A 22,577-nucleotide genomic window follows, 5' to 3' on the forward strand; every position below is an offset into this window, starting at 1 on the left:
TCCTACCATGATGATAATGGCCCAGCCTTCTGAAACTGCAAGCAAGCTTCCAGTGAAATGCCTTCTTCTGTATGTTGCCTTGGTCATGGTGTCTCATCACTGAAATAGAACAGTAGCTAAGATGGGGGTAAAGGGGATAGAAATGATGTAAATACAGTACTCATGTAAACATTTTAATTAAAAAATTCTCCAATAGCTCAAATCTTGGGTATAGCTTTCTTTTTCCAAGTTGGATTCTGACATTTCTTGATGCCAAGGGTACTGTGAGGCTAACAACAGGTGGGCCTGCCCATTGAGCCAGTCTTGAAGCCCAGGATTGAAAGGAGGTCAGAACCAACGAGGGAAGTTTCAACTCATCACTTTTGGTTTGGACCTTTGGACAATAAGCCATGAATCAAACCCAACAAGACCATTTTGTAATGCTGTATTTTCATTCCCAATAGAGATGAAGGGCTTGAGAAATCTTGCAAAAGAAAAAAAGCGACAATGCTAGGATCAGCATCTCCTATAATCATCCAATATTCCAGTGTGTTGGCAGAATCTGTTTGCAATTAAGATGGCAGGAAAAATGGCCATAGCTGTAAAGGTGGAGAAAATTGAAGTCAATGTGCTCTGTGGGCAGTAAGTGGAAAAAGTAAATGGGTCATAGTCTCACTTTGGCGATTTGAGAGGGAATTTTTTTTGAAGTAATGGAGAGAACTAAAATTAGATGGGATGAGAAATCGACGCTAGAATTGGAAGGCATTAGTCTGTGTCCTAGGTAATATGAAATTCCAGACATCATTGAGAGCATTCACACTGCCCTGATGCTTCTCAATAGAGTCCTCAAATGTACATTGCATAGAAGCAAACCTATCTGGTAGACAAAACATTTGAAAAGGGGGACTCCGTTACACCAAAAAGGAAAGCAGCTACTGTTCAGTTCCCACGGTGTGCCAGCCCTTCTGTCACCATTCTTATCTGCCTGTGTCTTTTCGACCTCTTAACAACTCTGGTGCCCCAAATAAAATACACACGGCAGAAGCTCCTTGTTCAAGATCACACAGTTTAAGACTGTAGAGATAGCTCAGTGGTTAAAAGCACTTGTGCAAGAAGAGTAAGGACTCACTGTGGATCGCAGCATCCTTGTAGAAGCCAGGTGTGGTTCGTGCCTGTAAGCTCACCACTAGCGGGTGACAGGTGATAGCTGAAGCATGCTGGCTGCAAGCATAACTGAAAATGTGAGCTTTGGATTTATCGAGAGACCCTGCCTCAAAGGAATATGGTAGAGAGTGATATCTGAAACTCTCTTCTAGCCTCTGCATACCCAAATACACACACATGTGCACATACTCCACAGGCAGGCACACACACACACACACACACACACACACACACACACACACACACACACACACACAGGTGCACATGCATGTACACACATGAACATGTGCACATAGTCCACAGGCACACATAGCAAATACACACAGGCACACACACACACACACACACACACACACACACACACTAATGATCACACAACCAGACATGTTAGATATGGGCAACTAAAGTCTGAACTAAGAATATCTGGATATGGGTGCCTTGTCACAAGGCTCCACCATTCTCTAGATTCTCAGTGAGGTCCAACTATACAGACTACATGACCTTCAGGCCATTCCGGTTATTGCACCCTTCAAGCAAGCTTCACCGGATTGAAGGAGGAAGATGGGCAGGCTGGTCCTGCCTGGGAGCTCACCATATGACAGGGCCTCCAGTGAGCAGTGACTCTCCACATCTATTAATGAAACCTCCTTGATGTTATTAAATTTCTGGGCTATCCTTCGGACAGGAAAAATTTTGGCCAGTTGGCAATTCAGAACTAAGAGTATACAGCAAAATTCCCTAAAAGATTTTGAAAATGCAGTTTTGGGGGGAGGTGGTGCCCCAAAGCAACTGAGTCAAATTTGGGTTGAGGCTTGAAGTGTGTAATTTGGAAACCCTTCCTCTGACAATTTAAATGCAAACTTGTATCTTAAGTACCAATAAAAACGCTGACTCCAAATTCCTTCCAGCCCTCATATTGTAGTTTTATCTTTAGAAAATCTTTAAATACTTCCCTATTATGAGACATTTATGCTCACATGCTAACAGTAAAATGCCGAGCACCCTGCCCTTGCACTCCCACACATTGAAAGGTACACCTCGAACAAGGGAGGGTGAGTCATCTCTATGCCAGCTGATGTGTTAAAGCTGCCCACCAGGCAGCATGCACACCTACCAGGGGCCTTCTACACTGGCCAAGGGGGCAAAGACATCAACGGCCTAGACTCACATAGACCACACCTTGTTCTTCCTGTATCATTTTGAGCACTCGAACCATCACACTACCCACTGGAGTCCATAATGCATGGCTCCTCTACCAAAAAACACTAAGCCCAAAGATGCTGCTGTAGAATGGATTTCTACCCAGTTAAAGGATCTGTTATTGGCCCAGGATGACCAGGAAGGAGTGGAGAGAAAGAGAGGGTGTGTTTAGGACTCAATAGATACTGATTATCAATAGGCATAGGAAATTGACTTCCTTGGATCATGCAATTTGGGCTATCTCCAATCTACACCAGTTCTTGGAGAGGAAGAGAAGCTACCATAAGCATTCAAATCTTAAGTATATCAGTCAGCTTTCTGTTGCTGTGACAAAATGCCCGAGGTTAAAAGACTTAAAGGAGAAAAGGTTCAGTCTGATTGGCAATTTCAGAGGTTGCAATCTGTGATGGATTGGCCACATTGCTTTGGGGCCTGTGGCAAAGCAGTGGATTAAGGCAAGAAGAGAAAGGGTGGGAGGGGCTGCATGTCTTGTGGAACCAGAAAGCAAGAAAAAGAGCATGGTTTGAGGCCCCAACATCTTCTTCAAGGGCATTCCTCAAGTGACCTAACTTTCTCTCACCAGGCTCCTCTTAAAAATCCTACTTCTACCCCCACCCACCCCACACACCACAAACTGGCTTCCAAGCCTTCAATAGATGACTGGATTTAAGTCCCAAACCATCAGAGAGAATATGTAAAACACATTACTTTAAATCACTGTTTCTCAACCTTCCCCATGCTGTGACCCTTTAATATAGCTCCTCATGTTGGGGGGACCCCCTCCTATAAAATTATTTTTGTTGCTACTTCATAACCATAAGTTTGCTGCTGTTATGAATTGTAATGTAAATATCTGTGTTTTCCGATGGTCTTAGGCCACCCCAAAAGCATTGTGACCCACAGGTTGAGAACCACTGCTTTAAATGCATTTAGCAAGAGGTGATAACTTTAAACTCAAATCTTGATGCCTGAATGACCCACAAGTATCTGTGGGCTATGTAATGAAGAAAGAAATGCGATGGTTTTCATCTGTGTCCAAAAATGCATAAAAATAAGCAGAAATGTAATAATGTGCACTTAAAAATTCCATTAAGTGCTAGATAGGTCTTAGTTTTCGCCGTGATGGCTGAAGGCAGCATAGGCCCTTTCATTTGAAAGACTTCTAAGTGAAATGAATTGGATGCTCCCTCCCAGCCCTGATTCAGCTTGTGACAAACGAAAGCTTAGATTCCACAGAAGCCACCCCATCTGCTTACAAACTCCTCTCAACCCCCTACTGTTTATCTGAGTGGGATCTTTGCCTATCCTGCCTTCCAGGTGTTCACCATGAAGCCCGTGACAGAGTGAGAGATTCACTGCCTTGCACAGATGGGCAGGGACAATAGACACGAAGGTATCAAGAAGAGGATTGAAGGTGTGTGTGTGTGTGTGTGTGTGTGTGTGTGTGTGTGTGTGTGTGTGTGTGTGTTGGGGTGGAAGACAGCAAGATTCTCAGGGGAACTGTCCAGCAGAGTTTGGCAACTGTTCACTACATCCTGCTACAGCAACAAGGACGGCCATAACCTCCATGAAGGCTTTTGGGAGCCACACGTGTAGGAAGACTTTTGCCCTGCATCCTACTTCTCAGCATCCTGCTTCTCTTCTGCTTCCCACCATGTTGGAACCAGTTCTCACTCCAAGATCTGAGCTCTGGCTCTGATGTTTTCTTGGGCATGCTTGAAGCAGAGCTCATGTCATCAGTGTTATCAGAGCCCAGGGTGAGATTCCCACTGATGGATTGTCCATGATCCACCTAGACTGTGTGGGGTCTCTATAGCCAGTGCCCCCAGGTCCTGCTGAGAACACACACTGTCCTATCAACTGTGGTTGGTGTTTCTCGGAGTCTGCTTGAGGTGTTTTTCCACTCAATCTTCTAGCTGTCCACATTTGTTCCTGAAATCTGAGTGATAATGACATGTATTAAAAGTTACCACTTACAACCACATCATATGACTGATCTGATTCCTGCAAATGGATGGTCTCGGTTAAACCCTTTTACAAGCCATGTGCTTCCTCTTACTAGGTAAATAAATAAAGGTTTAGGAAGTTGGATGCCTTGATCCAGTCACGGGGCTGGGGAATGGTAGAGCTGGCACCCAAGTCCAGATCTGTCTGCCTGGACATCTGAGTTCTATCCATGGAGACCCAGGACCTGCAATCAGGCAAAACAAGGTTGTATGTCTTTTTAGTTTTACATTTGGAGATTAATAGATTTCAAATGACTGAGTACGGTAAATTGAAACATTTGCTAAGTGATGGCTTCTGAGAAAGACAAAATTTTGTGTTTTCCACAACACATTCTTACTTATTACACTTATGTAGTGTGTGTGTGTGTGTGTGTGTGTGTGTGTGTGTGTGTGTGTAAGAGAGACGGGGGGGGGGGTCCAGAGGATCAAACCAGTCATCAGGTTGGTGGGCGATGAGCCACCTCTCCGGGCCTCCTAACCATAGAAAGAAAACACTTCTGTATGAATCACCAGCAAAGAGTCGATGCTACAAGACCTGCTCTAGCCCTGAACCTCTATGACCTTATTTAAGAAGTAATGGGATGTTTCAAGACTTTAAGAAACTAGAACCTGAACTTTGGATTTTCACTGTGGTCTGGAGTCCACCTCTCAGCTATGAGTGGATTCCTTGGCTCTCACCAAGGAGTGTGTGCATTTAGCTTATACAGAGACTGGGATTAGTAATTTAAAGTATGAACAAGACAAAATAGTTACCACCAATGGTTTTATAGTCTTATAAAAGAGTTAATACATATTTCTAAATAACAGAAGCTTTAAATTTTATTTGTGTATTTTTAATTCATTACACTTTGTCACATGAGGCCATTATGACATAAGAATATCATACATGAACATCCTCCATCCTTTCCCTTGGATCATTCCACCACATTAGTTCCCTTTGTCCTGCTGGACAGTCTCACATTTTTCATGACATCTGTATACATGTGGTTTTATGTGTCTATATGAAATCTAGGGCCCACGAATGAAAGTAAATGTGATGCAAATCTTTTTGAGACTGGCTTAATACACTTAACATGATGAGCTCTGGTTACATCCATTTTCCTGCAGATGGCGTAAGTGAAGAGGATTCCACAGTGCATATGAACCACATCTTTGTCCTTTCCTGGGTGAGCACCTCTGTTGGTCCAGTTACTCAGCTACTGTGAAAAGTGCTGCAATAAACATGTGCAAGTGTCTCTGTGATCCGTTGACTTGGAGTCTTCTAGTAAATATCCAGGGATGTGGTATTGCTGGGTTTATGGTAATTCCTCTTTTAGTCTGGGGATGGAGAGCTTTGCAAACAGTCACCACACCATCACTGAATAAGCACACGCCCTGCTCAAGCGCAGCTAGAAGCATGGGAGAAGCATTGCCCTGTCCTGAAAAGTCTCTGAGTGGAACTATACGGAGAAGAGTCGAGTGATCGATGAGGCCGACCAGGCCGTCAAGGTCCCATAAACACCAGGCATGAGCTTCGAGGACAGTGACTGACAAGTCTCAGGGTCCTCTACTGATCCTCGAACAGTGCGGATGATAAGCCTGTAATCCAAAGAGACTTGACATCCTGTTGTAGTGTTCTCTGCCCAAGGAGCCTGAGGCAGCTCACTAATGAGGAGTGCATCTGGGGTACCTTTTGAGAGAACATGGATATATCTACTCTGACATTCTAGTGCTGGTCAGCTTCCAGCTCCCCTGACAGACTGTCCTGGCTTATTATGTCAACTTGACACAAGATAGAGTCATCTGAAAGGAGGGAACTTCAATTAAGAAAATGCTTTCATAAGATCCAGCTGTAGGTCATTAATTAGTGATTGTTGGGGGAGGTCCCAGTCCATTGTGGGTGGTGCCATCCCTGGCTGGTGCTCCTGGGTTCTATAAGAAAGCAGGCTGAGTAAGTCATGGTGAAGCAAACCAGTAAACAGCACCCCTCTATGGCCTCTGCATCAGCTCCTGCCTCCAGGTTCCTGCCCTGTTTGAGTTCGTGATTTCCTTCAATGATTGACTACAAAGTGGAAGTATTAGTCAATTAAGCCCTTTCCTCTCCAATTTGCCTTTGGTCATGATGTTTCAGCATAGCAATAGTAACACCAACCAGGACACAGACCAAAGTGGGTCTCTCTGCAGTACAAAGCGAAGACTGGAACACAGACTTTAAATTCAGTAGATCACCAGGTGTCTTCTGGTACCTAGAGATCATCGCTGGTCAGGACCAACTGCCCGCTCCCTCAGGAACTGGCTTGTGTCACTGAAATGGATACCAATGAGGGCAGCCCCAGCAGATGCCTTTAGGAGCCAAGGATACAAGACCCTCTAACAAACACAGCAGCGACTGCAAGCAGGCAACAGACTGTCCCAGAGCCCTGCCCTCCGTCTGAACTGTCACTGTGTATTTGCCCCACTTCCCTAATCACTCTCATGACTCAGCACCATGACTTCCTGGAGAGAGAGGGTCATGTCACTTGCTTCCATCACCAAAGAGCAACCAACTCTTTCTCATGTGTCCATTTCAAAACATCCCCAGGGAAAAACTAATGTGATCAGGCTTGCTTGGGTCATGCCTCTCTCTAAACAACAATCGAGGCCATGTGTGAAGTCTCCATTCAAAGGGAGAAAACCTGACAGGAAGCAGGCAAGACCCCAGGAATGGTCTTAGCCCTAGGATGCACTAAAGCAGAGGCTGGTGACCTGTGGCCGATTATGGTTGATCACCTGTTTTTAAGTAGAATTTTATTGGCATATAACCTTGTGTTCTGCCTTCCTACAATGGAATCATAAGAGACTCCTCAGCCAGCACAGCATGAAACATTACTGTTGACATAGCAGAAAGCATTTGCTTTCTCTTATGCCAAAGAATGAGGTGTCCCTGCAGAGGGACCAGGAGCTGTCCCCAGGCTGAAACAGGATCCAAGCAGTCATCCCCTGGCTCTATCCGCATAGAAGTGGCCTATTAAGTAACCAAGCTGAAGCTTTGTGAGCAAGATTTGGTGGATGTAGTGCCAGCACAGGGGCTTTCTTGTGTGCCCTGGTCTTCTAGATGTTTGGGGAAGTGAGAGGAGGGAACACCCAGCCTTGGGGCTCCCAGAAACCTGATAGTTTCAGTGATGGAAGACAGACAACACTGGCTGTAGGGGGAAATTTGTTCTTTGCTGGTTTCTTTTAGGAGAATGTGGTGAGATGATATTTTATGCCACAGTGGCAGGCTGTGTCTGTTTTAACTATGCAGAATTGCCCTATATACCTTGTGCTGCTGTGTGCGGGGGTCACTTTGTGTGGGTTCTCCTGGGGAGTCTGTGAAGCCCTGCAAGAAGGCTTTCTGCTACCTGATCAGAAAAGAGGCTCAGCAGTCCTGGAAGGACATGCTGGCTGACTGGAAATCTCTCTTCAGAACAATTGGGCAGCTACGGGCCCTTTGGGGAAACAGGTACAAAGTCAGAGCTGGGGAGCTGTTTTTAGGCATGAGAGGTCGCCTCTGAAGTCCTCTCTCACATTCCTCTTCTCAGGATAATAAGTAAAGCAATGCTCCTGCCTCATCCCTGGCATTCCAGGGAGCAGGAGCAAAGGCCACAACCAGAAGCTCCCTTTCCCCTTTTCCCTGTCAGTGCTCTCCACATACAGTTGACACGAGGTGGGGGTAGGGGATGAAATAGCTCTAGGCCTCAGCCCCAAGGCCAATAAAGTAAAGGCCAATAGAAAATAAATTCCCCCCCCCCAGCTCACCTAGAGTTTCACCTCTCTCTCTGGTTTTGTCTCCCTCTGGCTAAAAGTTAGAAATTTATGTGTGAGCTTCCCCTGTCATGGTGAGGGTGGAATTAGACTCCAGCCTCTAGATGAATGGCCTTTCTAGCTTAGTCTTTTGAGATAAGACTAGTGCGTGTGGCCCACCCCTTCTCAGCCCTGAGATCCCTCCTCAGCCCTGGGACCACTGGAGGCTTAGCGGGTGGTACTGGGGTTTTGGAGTTCTCCGTACATCCTCAGGGTGCAGGCCTCTCTTGGAGGGGGCTACTATAGAAAACACTTGCAGATCCAGAGTGCCAGAATTGAAGCAGTGATGAATCCTCTCTTCTGGTGTTTCAAAGGTGCTTCATTTGTTTGTCAGCAAAAGTGAAGGGAGATAAAGGTTCTCATTAAGATGAAGCTACAATCCATCCCAGGCTGGTTCCCCAGCTAAGGCTTTTTTGAACGCCTTCACAGACGCTCTGCACGTCAATCAGCTTATCTCATCCAAATTGCTACATTGTCTTCTGCATGCTCCTCAGCGTTTCCAGGCATTTACTCATGAGGACAGAAAAACAAAACAAATCCACAGCGGCCGCTAGACATTGCTGGGAAACAAATCAGGCGTGCTGTACTTACTGCTTCGGCAGCATTCATCCCAATGCATACCAGGGATGCTGCTCAGAGAATTCCCCCACTAGACGTTCCCTAGGAGACCCCAGAATGACACTGCAGTTATGAGAACACGCACAGCCCACACTGAGGTGGTCCTATGTGCTTCCCAGTGTGATAGCAGAGCCCTCTGAAGCTAAAGACCAGACGCTCTGTACAATTGTGAGAAGAGGGTACGCCTTCCCCACACCTCGCTGCTCTTCCCTGGTCCCCACTTCACCCCAGGGTCAGGTGGCTGGTGAGCCCTTTATTGGTGAAGTGGTAGAGGATGCTTTTCTCTCCACTGACGAGTGCCAGAGCATCCTCTACCAATCTGAGTTAGGAGAACAGCATGCCTAGAGTTTGAAACAGCTTTAGGATAGAGAAGCAGACATCGCTTCCTCCAATTCCTCACAGTAGGATGAGCACTGGTCCTCAGAACAGGAGGCCCTCTCCTATCCTGAGGAAGTTTTCATGTGTGTTCACGGGTGATGAGGAAGTGAATGAAGAGGATTTCTGCCTTCCCATCCCCCAAACAGTAACACTAACTAACCCTGAGCTTTGGCATCCTGCAGGAGACTGGCTGAAGGATGGAGTCTTCAGAAAGAGGCCGTTACTGTATGTGGCTGCCGCAGTGTTCATGGACAGTGCTAAATGAAGCTAAACTTGCACTTGGTTTTCACTGGGTTAAACCCTGGATCAAAGCTTCGGGGAGGGAAGTCGCAATAATTGCCAATGATCATTTTCTAAGCTGTCTGTGGTGCTTTCTCCTTGGGCCAACCCCCACATACCTGTGTCTGGCAGCAAAGCCAAGGCTGCTTGGGGAGCAGCAGAAGCAGGTGCCCCCACTGTTCTGAATGGCCAGCTTGCCCTGCACACAGATGCAAGAGATGCAACATCTAGTTGTTCCCAGGTCTACAGGTCTGAAACTCCCGAGGCACTTGCCAGGAATACGAACTTCCCAGGCTGCACCCCCATCCCCACTGGGTCTGCTCAGGGAGCTTTGGTCTGCTCTGTGTCCCAGCAAACCAGGGTTGGTTAGAAGGCAAGTTTTGCATTCCCACCCCAGGCATTGGCATCTTAGAGAACATAAAAGGAACCTGGAGATGATCTAACTCAGTCTCTTTACAGAGAGAAGACATTGAATGCAGGGGTGGGGGAGTGGGAGTGGGGGGAGGACCCCAGAGGAGACCATCTTTTTGGCAGAGAATCTACAGTCTGTGCTGCCTCTGCTAAAGTAAGAATTGAGGGGTGTGTTTCTGTGAAAGGCTCAGAACAAACAGCCTTACAATGAAGAAAAGTGGAGGCAGGATCCGTGTCCTCTGTACAGAAAGAACCTCTGTGCAGGGAAGATGGCTTTGAAAAAGCAAATGTTAGTGAACGATGCTATACATTAGAGGAAGCTCCGGGGGCCAATCCAGCTGAGAGCACAAGGCCCCTTCTGTCCAGCCATCTGCAGCCCCTGCCTGAATGCCCACGCAGAGTAGGGACGACTGTGAGGCTTAATGGCTTTGGGGCTCAAATAAAAAGGAAACAAAGCAATTCCCGAACAAAAGGACAGCATCCTGAAAGCAATTCTGGAGAGAAAGGGCTCTGTTGATGAGCATTCCTCCCAAATGGCGCTGAATCAGCCCACAGCTAGTGCGCTGTGGAGACTCACTTCCCCTCTGTCTTCCTGGACTAGGAGGGCCTTGGGTAGCTTCAGGATACTATGTGTGAGTTGCCAGAAGTATTAGAAAAAAAAAAAAAAAAAACAGTACCCTTGGAGTTACAGCCTCCCAGACTACACCCACCCGGCACCTTATTTCCCGCTGAACCAGAGTTCTTCGGGTCAGAGTCTGGGCTCGGAAGACTTAAGAAGGCAGGCTTCACCAATCCTCAACAGGCTGATTAATGATACAGTTAATGCTGAAAATCAAGAAGACACTCATTCAAAGTGTCCACATTGGGAAGAAAAGGCCTAAGGGTGCTCCAAGTCCATCTTCAGGGTTCTGACATGATGTTCGGGTTTAAATAGAAAGGAAACCCTGGCAAAGTGTGGTCTCATCGGTCATTGGTGGTCTGACATGTAGACAGAGGTATGTGAAATCCCTTTCCAGGAGACAGGAGGCAAGTGCCTCCTCAGGCTAGAACCAGGCTCCCAGCCTTTTCCTTCTGTCAGCTTGGGGTTTCTGGAAAATTCTGATTTGAGTCCACTGTCTCAAGAGCCTGGTAGCCAAAGGGAGGGGTATTCATGTGCTCTTGGAGTCTCTTTATTCTTGCCCTGATGGTTGCAGTAGGACCCAAGGCAGAGCAGAGATTCCAGAGCACCTTAGCTATGGGGTTGTGGCAATGTTCAGACCATGGGCTCAGCACAGAATGGTGGCTATCCCTGGCAGAAGGTAGTGCTCGCTAAAGGTTGATACATTGTCATTATTTCTAAGATCTGGGCCCTCCCAGATCCTTTCCACTGAGAATGCCCTTTGAAGAACTATTGATAAGGGAAATAGGAAGAAGGAGCGACTCCATGGGCACTTTCCCCACAGTACATTGGTAGATCACTAAACTCCTTCAAGTTCAGTCCTCTAGCCATGTGGAAATATCTGCTAATACATAGTCACAGGTTTCTAACCATCTATCACCCCATGTAACAATACTGAGGCCCAGAAGTTTGCCCACAAGCCATAGCAGAGCTGGGATTAAGAACTCAGGTACCCTGCCTGATACACAGCCCCGAGTTCCAGCTACATCAGCAGGTTTTGAATTATTAGGGTTTTTTTTTTTTCCTCAGTAGTCAATAACATTTCACCTTCCCCCAAGCTTGCTGTGGTGCTTTGAATGAAAAATGCCCCCTAGGCTCACGTATTTAAATACTTGGTCCCCATTTGTTTGGTGGTGCTGTTTGGGGGAGGCCCTGGAATCTTTGGAAAGGTGGAGCTTCCTAGAGGACCTCAGTAGGGCGGGCTCTGAGAACTTACAGCCCCAGACTTCTCCACTTCATCCTCTCAGCTTCATATCTGTGATAGATATGTGATAGATATCTGTGACAGCTCCCTGCCCCAGCAGCCTATTGCCATATCCCCCCTCCCCAGCTGTTCATCAGGACTCTTCTGTTACATAAGCCAGAACAAACCCTTTCTTCCCTTTGTTTTGGTCATGGTGTCTTATCAAACAACAAAAGGTAACTAAGACGCTTGCATAGAATCTTCTAGAAGATTTTGGTTACCTCTCTATAGTTGTACTTTACAGTGCCTCCCTCGCCCCTACCTCTTTGTATAACCCTTTTGAGGGTGGGAGGAACCTGAGGTTTGTTTTAAATAATGACACATGCAAAAGGTTACAAGGCATGCCTCTTTTGAGTTGGTGACACTGACATGGGAAATGCGAGGAAGGGATTGTCAGGGGACACCTTGATGGAGAAAGAGAAACCAGGAAGCTTTCCTTCTGTTAATCCTTTGGATAGATAACCATCTAGGATTCATTTGACCCACAAACCTTGAAAGAAAAATATCTGATATTTTCTGCACTCAAGCCTGCCCTAAATTTAACTAGGGGACTAAAAAGTGCCCTCCAGAGGGAAATACCAATCATAATATTATCTTTTTATAGGAGGGCTGGCATTCATTAAGTTTTTCAGGTTGCCTGCTTCCACTTGCAGGCACCTATTAATGGATTGTGGGTACAGGCTTTCAAGCAATCCATCACCACACATTTAGCCAGGAGGGGTGTGGGGGAATCTCAAGTTAGACCCTGGTAAAGGCAGACATTTCTATTGTGTTAATCCTCCTTGAACATAGGTGTTGTCTGCCATGTGCCCATGACCTTCCAAAATTTAAAGCTCTCGGAGGATGACACTTAAAATCTGGTAACACTGTGAGGGCCAAAGACTGACTCTGTCTCTTGTCAACCTCTGTTCCCACTGCAAGGCACAACACAGCAGACAATGGCAGCTTGACTTGACTAACTTAAATGTGCTATAAATAGCACAGGTGTTTTGGGGCCAGTTGGTCATCACTGAACTCAAGAGCAAGTCTTCTGTCCAGTGTATATCACTGGATTCCTTCTCTTTGTGTGTTTTATAAGAGAGAGAGAGAGAGAGAGAGAGAGAGAGAGAGAGAGAGAGAGAGAGAGAGAGAGGTTTGCTATCTGGATCATTACGGAGGAACAAAGGCTTTATATGCATACATTACATCAGTGAGCTGTCATGCACTAACTCTGGGGGTGAGATTTAGGCCTCCCACTTCAAACCCAAGCATGTTTGTCTAAAGCATCCTCCTATCACCCCCCTCCCCAGGTCTGGGTTGGGCTGCTCCCCCTAACTGTGCAACAAAGGAAAAAAAGAGCAGTCATCGCAAAAATAAAGTCAGCTTGTGTTTGAGAACAGCTAAAGGTGAACCAGTTATAACAGAGGTCACTACTGAGTATCTCATGTGAAGATGTCTGTGTGCAGACAGCCAGTGGAAAGCTAAGCATGGGGAGGAGAGAGGGGATGCTCTGCTCGAGTCTCAATCTAACTCCAGCCTAATATCTTTCCCAGGGCTTCCTCAGTTGGTTTCTGCTCAAGGTGCAAATGTCAATGTGATGAGGATGCTTTATTCTTACTGCTCCTTGCTACATATTCTTTCACTTTTGCTTGCTATGTACCTCATAAACTCACACATTCCAAACCGAAAGCACAGCTATGGTGTATCATTCTCTGGGCCCAAGGTCAGCACTTGAATAGCAGCTGAGTGGTTGGAATCACAATATAGGGTGTCTCTCAGATGGACTGTGGGGAGGGAAGAAGAGAGAAGAGAGGGTTAATCTTATTTTTATTTCCAGGTTAGAGCAATGGTTTTCCAGGTCTGGTTTTCTCTCTGTTACAGATCTTACATAAGCAGTGCACTATTGAAATTGAGCCAAAGTCATGATGCTCCATATTTGGGCAATGTTTTCCTTATCAAGGAGGAACTCATTAGTGAGAAATGGTTGTCTAATGCCTGGGAAGGGTTATACTTTAGATTAAAGGAAAATACCAACCGTGTTGTCTTCTGTTATACTTTCTTGTGGGGTGTTTAAGAACATACATGTGGTCAAAATTAACCATCGTTTATAGTCATCAAGCCACTTGAAGGTCTGGCCCTGTTTTAGTGGTTTCTCTCTATTGCTGTAATACAGTATCATAATCAGGGTTAATTTGGGTTTATAGTTCCAGAAGGAATAGCATCCATCACCACTGTGGCAGACAGGCAGGCAGGCATGACGCTGGACCAGCAGCTGCACACTCACACCCTGATCTACAAACAGGAAGCAGAGAGCACACTTGGAAATGGCAGAGGGTCTTTTGAAACCTCAAGTCCACCCCTTGTGACATACCTTTCCCCAGAAGGCCACACCTCCTAATCCTTCCCCAACAGTCCCACCAACTGGGAACTAAGTATCCAACCATTTGAGCCTGTATAGCGCTTTCTCGTTCAAGCCACCACAGGCCCTCAGGTGAGGTCAATTGGGATTATGAGAATCTCACAGCTCCCTTTTAATCTTTTTGTTTCCATTTGTACCATCTGCCATGATGAGTCAGATTCTTACTGACCATGTTGTATCCTCTGGAAGCATGGGGAAATGTTACTGCCCATTCACACACCACTTTGCAGAATGTACACTGGTAGGAGCCTAACTTCCGGGTTCCCATCACCTCTTTGATCAAGAGGACAAGTGACCCTTAAGAGCTGTGGGGTGTCAGGTGGTGGTGGTGAAAGCCTTTAATCCCAGCACTAGGGAGACAGAGGCAGGTGGATCTCTGTGAGTTCGAGGCCAGCCTGGTCTACAGAGTTCCAGGACAGGCTCTTAAGCTACACAAAGAAACCCTGTCTTAAAAAACAAAACAACAAAAACAAACAAAAAAGAGCTGTGGGGCATTTTGAGTGATACATCAAAGTCCCCAGGGACCAAATTGATCTTGGAGAGCAAGGGCCAAAATATTGGTCCTCTCAGTACTTCTGTCCAAACAGATATAGGCCACCAAGTGTGGCTTTTTTAACACAGAAAGGGTTAGTTATACCTGTCTGCCACTTTTAACTTCTATGTAACATTTGGATAAAGCTTGGGTAACGATCAAACAAATCTTCATGTGGTTAAAATTCAGTTTTCCAAGTACTTACTTTGATTATACATATACTCTTTGTTTTTAAATTGGGCCTGGTAAATAATGAGAGCAGATCAATGGCTTAAAAGAATCCCACTGATTTAAATAGTTGATGAACTTTGACCTTAGAAATATTAGTACCCTTTAACCATCATACGTGTATCATCTTTATTTTTTCATATTTTTCTTAGTAGTTTTTTTTTATTTAAATGAGAAACAAGATTGTTTTCCATGTCCATCCCCATTCCCTTTCCCTCCCCTCCTCCCCTGCCCCCCACTAACACCCTACTACTATTTCTGCTCCCCAGGGAGAGTGAGGCCTTCCACTCTGAAGACTCTGCGGGTCTTCAGAGTCTGTCACATCCTTTGGGATAGGGCCTAGGCCCTCCTGGGTGTGTCTAGGCTGAGGCAGTATCCCTCCATGTGAAATGGGATCCCAGAGTCCATTCCTACGCTAGGGAGAAGTACTGATCCACTACAAGAGGCCCCATAGATTTCTGAGGCCTCCTCACTGACATCCACATTTATGGGATCTAGATCAGTTCCATGCTGGTTTCCCAGTGATCAGTCTGGGGGCCAAGAGCTCCCTCTTGTTCAGGTCAGCTGTTTCTGTGGGTTTCACCAGCCTGGTCTTGACCCCTTTGCTCCCGACTCCCCCTTCTCTGCAACTGGGTTCCAGTTCAGTTTAGTTTTTAGCTGTGGGTGTCTGCTTCTACTTCCATCAGCTGCTGGATAAAGGCTCTGGGATGGTATATAAGTTAGTCGTGAATCTTATTTTCAGGGGAGGGCATTTATTTAAGGTAGCCTCTCTCCTGTTGCTTAGATGGTTAGCTGGTGTCATCCTTGTAGATCTCTGGACATTTCCCTAGTGCCTGATTTCGCCTATACTGGCTCCCTCTTTGATGGTATCTTTTATTTTGCTTTCCTCTCTTCACCCTACACAACCTTCCTGCTCCCTTACGTCCTCCTCACCCCTCCTCTTCTCCCCTTCTCACTCTCCGAGCTCCCTCTCCCCTTCCCCCATGCTCCCAATTTGCTCAGGAGATCTTGTCCCTTCCCTTCTCCAGGGGACCATGTAGGTCTCTTTTAGAGTCCTCCTTGTTGCCTAGCTTCTCTGGTGGTGTGGATTATAGGCTGCTAATCTTTTGCTCTATGTATAAAATCTATATATGAGTAACTGCATACCATGTTTGTCTTTTTGTGACTGGGTTACCTCGCTCAGAATGGTTTCTTCTAGTTCCATCCATTTGCCTGCGAATTTCAAGATTCCATTCTTCCTCCCCTCCCCCTGCCCTTAGTAGTACTCCATTGTGTAAATGTACCACATTTTCTGTATCCATTCTTCAGTTATATGTATAATCTTCAATATGCCTTATATTCCTTATGCAGATGGTCTGTGACTGACTTAGGCTTGTGGTCTTTATCTTTCTCATTCTGGAAGCAATCCTGCCATCTTAATTTAGGAAAACCCTTATCACACACAAACCCTTCTTCATTTCCGCGTTTCACACACATGCCTCTGCTCTTTCTTTCTTTCTTTCTTTCTTTCTTTCTTTCTTTCTTTCTTCCATCCTTCCTCTCTCTCTCTCTCTCTCTCTCTCTCTCTCTCTCTCTCTCTTTCTCTTTCTTTCTTTTGGTTCTTAAGGACAGGGGTTCTCTGTGTAACAACCCTAGCTGTCCTGGAACTTACTCTGTAGACCAGGTTGGCCTCAAACTCACAGAGATCCACCTGCCTCTGCCTCCCTAGTGCTGGGATTAAAGGTATGCATTGACATTGCAAGATATAGTGACATTGCCTAATAAATCTATCAGCTTATTTAGAGACACTGTCAAGTACAGTGACATCAGACTAAACCCAGAACATTTCTCTGTAGGCTTTCAGCCACTTTGCCTTCCTCCCCTCCCCTCCCTTGGGGCAGTGTCTCTCTGACTCTAAAATAATGGTGGAAGTGAGGGAAAAAAAGAGGGACCCCAGTGCCCAGGGAGAGAGAGGAAGTTAGACTTATAGTGTTATATTCTTCTATGGAACCACCAGCCACAGATGCAAAGAAATTATGCTGAGAAAGAAAGGCATTGAATGTGCTTATCCCACCCTTATCCTAAAGGAAGAAAAAATGAGGGCCTGCTACAAAAGCCTGGACTTGGGGCTGGAGAAATGGCTCGGTGGTTAATGAGCACTGGGTGTTCTTTTAGAAGACCCAGGCCTTGTTCTCAGTCCCACATAATGTGGACAACAGACTGTAATCCTTTTCCAGGTGACTGACCCCCTCTTTTGGTTTCTGTAGAAACCAGGTATGTACTGCCACACATGCCTGCAAATATAAAATGAAATAAATCACTAAAAAAACCAATCCTGGACTTGTATAAGAGCAAGTTAACTAGAAACAGCATCTTTAGGACCCCATGGGGACAGAATTGCCAGTGATAGATCACTGGCAGCTGGAGGGGGCCTTGCCCAGTACCAGACAACTCACTGTTTGGGTGCTAGAAGGGACCTGTGCCTTCCCTAGGGTCCCTGCATATCTGTGTCAATCTCCCAGATTCAGCCATCCCAAAGTGCTAGTTCTGTGAGCACCATGGTGACCTTCCTGTGCACACATTGAGTGTGTGTGTGTGTGTGTGTGTGTGTGTGTGTGTGTGCTCGCGAGTGTGAGTGTGTGTGTGTGTGTGTGTTGCACACTCATCTAGGCACACTTTCACATCCTTGGTACCTGACCTCATGAGCAGCAGGAGAGAAAGACAGAAGGAAGAGGTTTAGCTCAGCTCCCTCAGAAACCTGCCCAGTTTCCAAGTGAAAGGGACATGGAAAGAAGAAAATGAGGATTGGGATTTAGAACCCAGCATCCCCTCTGCTCTTCTCCGTGCAGCACACAACAGCCTCTCCTGGTCATTTAGGAGCAGCACTGAGTTCTTTAGTGGGAGGAGGCACTTTAGGTACAAACTCACCAGCAGCAAGCATGCAATGTGGTGAGCATGTCACTAACTAGATGCATTGAAGGTAAAGAGGATAAATGAATGACTTTCTCCCTCTACCTCTCTGGTGCTGGGATTCCAGGTGTATACCACCTACCATGCACCTGGCTTGCAGATTGGATTTGTTCCACAGACAGCCTCTTTCATAGTTCCCTAATGCAGACACTTTTGCCCTTTAGATATGGCCGGCTGTCTGTCAGGCCAGGCAGAGAGGTGTCTAGCCACCCTTTCACACCCTTGGCACCTGGTCTCATGAGCAGCAGGAGACTAAGACAGAAGGAAGAGGTCCATGGCCCACAGGAGTGCAGCTCGGGGAAACCAGATCCAGCCCTACAGCCCTCTCGTCACTCAGCTGGATGGGTTGTCATACATGTTTAACGTCATTTCTTCTGCCAAGGCTTATGCAGTGGGCCAACTGGTGAAGTTCTAGAATTTCTGCTCTCAGCCCCGAATTATCTCAAGCACCCTTATCTGAGTCTTGATGTACTGGACACTTGTCATTCTTCAAGTGTGCAGGCTGCTGCTTCCTCAATCAGTTCTGCCTCAGCCCCGTCTGACTTAAAAGAAAGAAAAAGCGTACCTCACTGCATGTATCCCAAGGAACAAAGAGCTTGGGATGGGACATAAATGTCCCCACATTGAATGGTGCCACTGCAGCCCAGAATTTACATCAATGAAGGAAATAAAGTTACCTTGATAAAATAGAAGGGAATGTCTGATGGACCAGATACAATCAGCAAGTCTGCCCACTCGAGGGGCTAAGAGACCTCGGTTATTTCCCCATGTTGCTTGGTTAATTATCATCATCAGCTCCAATGCAGCAAAATGGGCAGAGAATTAATGAGCCATTTCACAGCGGCACTCATGGCATCAGGGCGTACACTGATAGAGATGCTTGGGAGAATAAATCATCGAGTCCTGCTGTGTGCCCGTGGAAACCCCAAAAAAGCCGTCATTTTCCTGTCCTCCAGGCCTCTGTGGAAAATATATGGTTTCCCAGGTCAGCTGATTTCCCCAGGGCTTCGTATGGGTGCTGATTGATTCTCCTGGTACCATTGTCAATTGGCACCATGTTCTCAGGTCACTGAGCATTAGAAGTGTCCCAGTGCTACTTACAGATGGGCTGTAAAATGTTAGATTTGGAGGATGAAGGATGGTACACAAAAAGCATTCTAAAGCATATTAGCACTCTGGCCTTTAGGAAGAAAATAATTGTAATGATTTATAATGTAATTCTACTGAGATTTCATTGCATTACGACTTTGAAACTTCCTCCTTCAAGATATTTAGCTGCCATGGATCTTAAGACAAGAAGGAATCAGAAGATGCAAGCAAAAGAAAATTCTTGACACACACACACACAACACACACACGCACACACACACACACACTGTGCATTCAAGCAAAATGAAAAAAAAAGGTTCGAATCTATGCATTAGTGACACTCTCTGTTTGATCATCAGCTCATTTGCATAGTTTTAATATGCATTGCCCGCGTGGGACACGGTGCCTGGCTTCTGGCTCCACCTCCCTCCTTCCTCCATGGCTGAGGGAGTTGACATTATTCTCATTTGACTTCTTCATTCTCCATGTCTCCTTAATAGCTGCATTCCAAACTAATATAAAGAACTGTCATGCGATGCCCTTTATAAATGACCCAAGCCACTCATGGAAACAAAAGGAGATAAAGTCTCATTCTCTGAGATATTTCATTAGCATTCGGGTTTATACTTCACCTTGTACCAGAAAGTATTTAAGACAGCTCACTATTATAATAAAGTAAGGGTATTTGTTTCAAGTAAGAGACACAGTAGAAATCATGGAAAATGAGGGTCAGAAAAGCAAGCTAAAATTTGTGTACTTTTATTAGGCAACCAAGGCCACAGAAGTACCGTGTCACCAGCAGTGACACATGCCAGTATTGTGTAGTGTGAACATCTCTTTCTTCAAAGCCCTGAGTTATCCAGGGGCCCCTCTGACTTCAGGCTCTGGAGGCACTGTGGAGACTGTGCCACATGTCTTTCACTTTCCCTCTGGGACCAGGGACCAACTTGGGAGTATTCTCTTCATGGTGATGATGGGGGCACAGGAGACAAAAATTCTGCAGGATGGGTACCACCCTGTCCCCATCTCCATGGAACCATATTTCATAAGGAGGTTTCCATGGAAGTATATGCTGTACATTGAACACAGCCCTCTGCATCCACTCTTCCCCTCCTTGTCCTCCTACACACCTTTATTTCTAATTGCATTGTATCTAAATGAAATCCAAGAAATGCAAATGCACACGATATTTGTCTTTCTATGACTGGATTTCCCAGTTTGGTATGATTGACTCCAGTTTTACCATAGGCACTGAACGGGTAACTACTGCTTCTGTTTTCCAATCTCACGTCACTCATCATGGACACACCATAAACCAAAACCACACAAGGATTCTAGGAAATGTGGTCCCCACCTAGGAAACACAGAGGGTAGGGTGTGGTGATAATGTGGTGACAATGGTGTTGTCAGTGGTTGGGCTGGTGGTGGGAGTGACCATGTGGTGATGGTGGTGGAGGCGATGGATGGTGGTGGCGATGGCGATAATGGTGACGGTGATGGTGATGTTGGTGATGGTGATGAGATGTTGGTGATGACAGCAGCTCTGAGGGTGCTGGAGGGGAAGCTTACGGTGGCTGTAACGGTACGTTGAGGATGGCAACAGTAGCGATAGTTCTGGAGGGGACGGTGGTTTCGGTAGAGAAGGTGACGGTACTGGTGGTGGTGATAATGAGAAGTGGGCCTGACGGTGGTGAAGGTGTGATGATGATTGTGATGGTGTTGGTAGCGATGACGGTGGAGGTGATGGTGACGACGGGGATAATGATTATCACAGAGGTTAGGATGGTGGTGATGGTGGTGGTGCCAACAGTCATCATGTCAGTGATTACCATAATCATAAACATCGTTAGGGTGGCGGTGATGACAGCGAGAGTGAGTGTGGAAGTACTAATGGCAGCGGCTGCTGCGGTACTAATCGAGATGTAAGGAAACACAAAGAACTGTTTTTAATCCATTGTTTACACAATCAGCCCCCGGATTCTATAAATAAACCAAGTACTACTCTAATGGGCACCCTGTAGTACTTATGTGGTTAACTTGCCTATAAACAATGCTTTTGTCTTCTTTACGCCAGATATGCTGGCTAGTTCCTGCCATCTAGACGTAAATTTGAGTAACTTGGGAAGAGGGAACCTCAAAGGAAGAATGTCTTCATCAGATTGGCCTCTAGACAAGTCTGTGGGGCATTGCCTTGATTATGAGTGAGGTGGGAGGGCCCAGTCTACCTTGGGCAGTACTACCCCTGGACAAGTGGTCCTGGGTGGTATAAGAAAGCACCCTGAGCAAGCTAGAGAGAGCAAGCTGGTAAGTTCCTCCATGGTCCCTGCTTCAGTTCCTGCCCTGACTCTTTCCATGCTAGATTGTAAGCTGTAAGCCAAATAAGCCTGTTCCACAAGGTTGCTTCTGGTTATAGTGCTCATCACAGCAACAGAGAAGCAAACCAGGGATGCTGAACTCTCCCCTGAGCCCCCAGCACAGCATTGTGCAATGTCGGTGATGGAGAGCCTTGTCTCCCTCGTCTGTCGCCCTGCTATATTTCTCTCTTCCTGCTACCCTTAGCAGAGATGTTTATTTCTTCACTAATCAATCACTTTACTGTTCATTTTCTAACCTTAGGATCTTATTTACTTATTTCTGTCTCATCAATGTTATTTTCTCTTTAGTGCCCCGCTATATAATCCTTTCCTTTTTTTATTTGACAATGACAGAATTGGGGTTAAAAATCGATCTCCCCAGACATCTGTGACATTAACTTGGTGGCATCTTCCTTCTTTATGATGCTCTGGGTAATCTGGAGTAACTCTGAAGTCTCGCAGGCGGTTGCAGAATGCTTCCATTCTATTTGTTATATCCAAGTAATTGGGTTATCCTTTCTGAGTGCCTGCTATAATTTTGAATTTGAGAATATTGTGTCGGCAAATAACAATTTTTCTTTGAGGAGCATAAAACCAAATTTACACAAGTTTTATAAATGTTCCACACACACCCGAAAAACTGGTCCCAACAGACAAGCTTGATCTCTGTGAGCCTTACTGTCACAGTGTAGGGAGAATAATGGCCCCAAGGATATCTAGGTCCTGATCCTTGAGGACTTTATTAATTTATTTTTACTTTATACAAAAAAAGAGACATTGAGAGATACGGAGGTGGGGAGGTGACCTCAAATGACACAGTCACTGGTGCCTTCTGAGAGGAAGAAGGGTTGAGATGTGCCAAAAAAGACGAGGCAGTGTGACCTCTGAAGAAGGACCTCTACTGCAGGCTGGTGGAGAAAGTAGTCAGAGCTAGGTCGTCCAGAACTGCAGCACTGGGCATGGGAAGGCAAGGCAGAGCTCTGTCCCGAGAGTCAGAGGAGCCATGAAGCTTTCTGAAGTATGTCACATTAGCTACATGCAACTAACACAGCCACTTAGCGTCCATATGTCATAGAATAATGTGACTAGTGGGTTGTTCCCATTGATTTGTGTGTCTGTGTGTGTGCGTGTGTGTGTGTGTGTGTGTGTGTGTGTGTGTGTATGCACATGTGTGTGAATATTTATATGTGTGTGTGTTCGGGCACCAGCTTCCTATGGTACATGCAGGGAGATCAGAAGACAATCTTGGATATCGGTCCTTCTGCCTTGTTTGAAACAGGGCCTCTTGTC

This window comes from Cricetulus griseus, chromosome 2 (genome assembly GCF_003668045.3).
Source record: "Cricetulus griseus strain 17A/GY chromosome 2, alternate assembly CriGri-PICRH-1.0, whole genome shotgun sequence".
NCBI lineage: Eukaryota > Metazoa > Chordata > Mammalia > Rodentia > Cricetidae > Cricetulus > Cricetulus griseus.